Below are 3846 nucleotides of genomic sequence, written 5' to 3'. Positions count from 1 at the left end.
GAGAGAAAAAAAGATAAATTGAGAGAGAGAAAGCACAAGCAGGAGAAGCAGCAGGCAGAGGAGAGGGAAAAGCAGGGAGCTGAGCAGGGAGCCCCACTTGGGATTGGATCCCAGAACCCTGGCATCATGACCTGAGCGGAGGGACTGAGCCACCCAAGCCGTCCCTGAAGCTGACTCTCGAACAGGGCAAGGGTTAGAGGCACTAAGTGCCCCGCACAGTTGAAAATACACATATAGGAGTGCCTGGGTGGCTCAGTGGGTTAAAGCCTCTGCCTTCGGCTCAGGTCATGATCTCAGGGTCCTGGGATCCAGCCCTAAGTCAGGCTCTCTGCTCAGCAGGGAGCCTACTTCCCTTCCTCTCTCTCTGCCTGCCTCTCTGCCTACTTGTGATCTCTGTGTGTCAAATAAATAAATAAATAACATCTTTTTTTAAAAAAAAAGGAAAATACACATATAATTTTGACTTCTCCCCCAAAACGTAATTGCTAATATTCTACTTCCGACTGGAAGCCTTGCTGACAACAGAGGGAGTCGGTTAGCGCGCATTTTGTGTGTTAGCTACATCCCATACTGTATTCTTGCAATAAAAGTAAGGCGGAAAACAAAGGCTGTTAGACACTCATAAGGAAGAGGAAATACATTGACAGGGCTGTACCGGAAAAGATCCGTACACCCAGGGACCCCGCACGTGTTGGTCCAAGGTCAGGTGTACACGGATTACTTCACCGTTCCCGGGCTGAGGGCTCCTTAGTGTTCTCCACCTCCTCCCCCCGCCCCCCTGCCCGCCTGTACTGTGAGTGCCGGGGTAATGCACTGTGCACCAGCATCCCTGTGTACTTCTCATATTAGCTTCTGGAAGAAAACCGAAGGGAAGAATTCCTGGGGCAAAGGGTGGGCACATTTAAAATTCTGATCCAGGGGCGCCTGGGTGGCTCAGTCGGTTAAGCAATCCAGTTCTTGGTTTCAGCTCAGGTCATGATCTCCGGGTTGTGAGATCGAGCCCTGGGTCATGCTCTGTGCTCAGTGCAGTCCGCTTGTCCCCTTCCCCCCCCTCTGATTGCTTTCTCTCTCTCACATAAATAGATAAAATATTTTTTAAAAATTTAAAAAAAAAAACAATTCTGAGGCAGAGGCTCCCGGTTGCCTCAGTTGGTAGAGCATGTGACTCGAGCTCAGGGTCGTAAGTTCAAGCCCCACATTGGAACATGGAGCCTACTTAAATAAATATAAATATAAATATAAAAAATAAAATTTTGATACATATCGCCACACCATCCCTCAGAAAGCTTTATCGATCTATATCCCCAACAACGAGCCCATTTATCCTCATCATTAATCATTACCCATTTTTATCATTCCCAATAAATCAGGGGTCCGCAAACTAAGACTCATGGGTCAAATCCAGCAGCCTATTTGCTTTGAAAGGGTTGTTAAAAACAAAAAAGAGAGAGCAAGACAGGGATGCCTCAGTGGCTCGTTCGGTTAAGCATCTGCGTTTGGCTCAGGTCATGATCACAGGGTCCTAGGATCGAGTCCCCTATCAGGCTCCTTGCTTGGCAAGGATCCTGCTTCTCCTTCTGCCTGCCTCTCCCCCTGCTTGAGCTCTCTTTCTTTCTTTCTCTCTGACAAACAAAATGATAAAATTAAAAAAAAAAATTTCTAAAAAGACAATGAAGAATGTGTGGCAGAGACTGTATGTGGCCCACAAAATGGAAATTTCTACTCTCTAGATCTTTTTTTTTCTAGATTTTTTTTAATATTTTTTATTTATTTACTTGACAGAGATCACAAGTAGGCAGAGAGGCAGGCAGAGAGAGAGGGGGAAGCAGGCTCCCTGCTGAGCAGAGAGCCGGATGCGGGGCTCGATCCCAGGACCCTGGGATCATGACCTGAGCCGAAGGCAGAGGCTTTAACCCACTAAGCCACCCAGGTGCCCCTACTCTCTAGATCTTTACAGAAAAAATCTGCCAACCACTGGTTTAGAGGAAAAAGCAGTGTCTTGCTCTTGGTGGTATTTGCTTTTCTTGGCTTATTTGTGAATTTTAAAATATTTATAAATAAATATAAATATTAATTTTAATAAGTACTTAAAACATTTTAAACATGTAAGTGTTTGCATTTCTTCTTTTGTCAATGACATTTCCTTGGCCCATTCTCTTAATAGGTTGCTCATCCTTAAAACACTTGCAAAATATATGACCAAATGTACATATTAAGAAAATACACGTTTTTTAAAAAGATTTTATTTTTTTAAGATTTATTTGAGAGAGACACAGAGACCACAGGTGCGAGTGGGGGGGAGGGCAGAGGGAGAGACTCTCAAGCAGACTCCTTGCTGAATGAAGCTCTCGATTTCACAACCCTCAGATCAATGACCTGAACCGAAACCAAGAGTTGGACACTTAACTGACTGAGCCATCCGGATGCCCCAAGATTTTATTTTATTTTTTTTAAGTAATCTCTATACCCAAGGCAGGGCTCGAACTCACAACCCCGAGATCAAGAGTGACATGGTCTACCAGCTGAGGCAGCCAAGCACCCCAGAAAATGCACATTTTTTCATATTTTTTGCAACTGGTTTTCTTTGTCAAATTATCATTCTGTATGGCATATTTTTACATGACAAAGGAAGTTTTGAGGAGTATGTAATCAATGCAAATGTTCAGAAAATGATAGCAGGCACTATTTTATTTTATTTTTGTAAGTAATCTCTATGCCCAAGATGGGGCTCCACTCACGAACCCAAGATCGAGAGCCACACGCTCTGTGGACTGGGCCAGCCAGGCGCCCGAGCTGCTGTTTTAGATGTGGTAGTGAGAGAAGTTCTCTCTGACAATGTAACACTTGAGCAGAGAATTGAAATAAGCAAGAGAGGGAGCCCTTTGGATACAGGGTTGGAGGGCAATTCCGGTGGTGGGGACAGTTAATACACAGACCCTGAGACAGAGCTTGTGTGACTCATTGGACATACTGCGAGGAACATGATGTGACCAGAAAGAAAGGAGAGTGGTCTGAGTTGACATTAGAGAGGTAGGGAAGGTTGAGAACCCGTGGAACCTCACTAAGGACTTCACGAACATTTGGAGCATTAGAAACAGAGTGTCATGACCTGACTTTAAGTTGAGTTGAGTCTCATTGCCTTGAGTCTAATTTTGTTGTTTATCTTTAAATACGTTTTATATTTTCTTCTTATAAACTAAATCTATGCCCATTTTCAAATATGCAGATAATACAGAAAAGTATAAATAACCAAGTAAAGGCAATAATATTTTTTTTAATAAATGGTGCTGGGAAAACTGGACAGCTATATGTAGAAGAATGAAACTCGACCATTCTCTTACACCGTACACAAAGATAAACTCGAAATGGATAAAAGACCTCAACGTGAGACAGGAATCCATCAGAATCCTAGAGGAGAACATAAGCAGTAACCTCTTTGATATCAGCCACAGCAACTTCTTTCAAGATATGTCTCCAAAGGTGAAGGAAACAAAAGAAAAATGAACTTTTGGGACTTCATCAAGATCAAAAGCTTCTGCACAGCGAAGGAAACAGTCAACAAAACAAAGAGGCAACCCACGGAATGGGAGAAGATATTTGCAAATGACAGTACAGACAAAAGGTTGATATCCAGGATCTATAAAGAACTCCTCAAACTCAACACACACAAAACAGACAATCATATTAAAAAATGGGCAGAAGATATGAACAGACACTTCTCCAATGAAGACATACAAATGGCTATCAGACACATGAAAAAATGTTCATCATCACTAGCCATCAGGGAGATTCAAATTAAAATCACACTGAGATACCACCTTACACCAGTTAGATTGGCCAAAATTA

The sequence above is a fragment of the Martes martes genome (assembly GCF_963455335.1).
Source record: "Martes martes genome assembly, chromosome: X".
NCBI lineage: Eukaryota > Metazoa > Chordata > Mammalia > Carnivora > Mustelidae > Martes > Martes martes.
Note: the sequence above shows the minus strand (reverse complement) of the source record.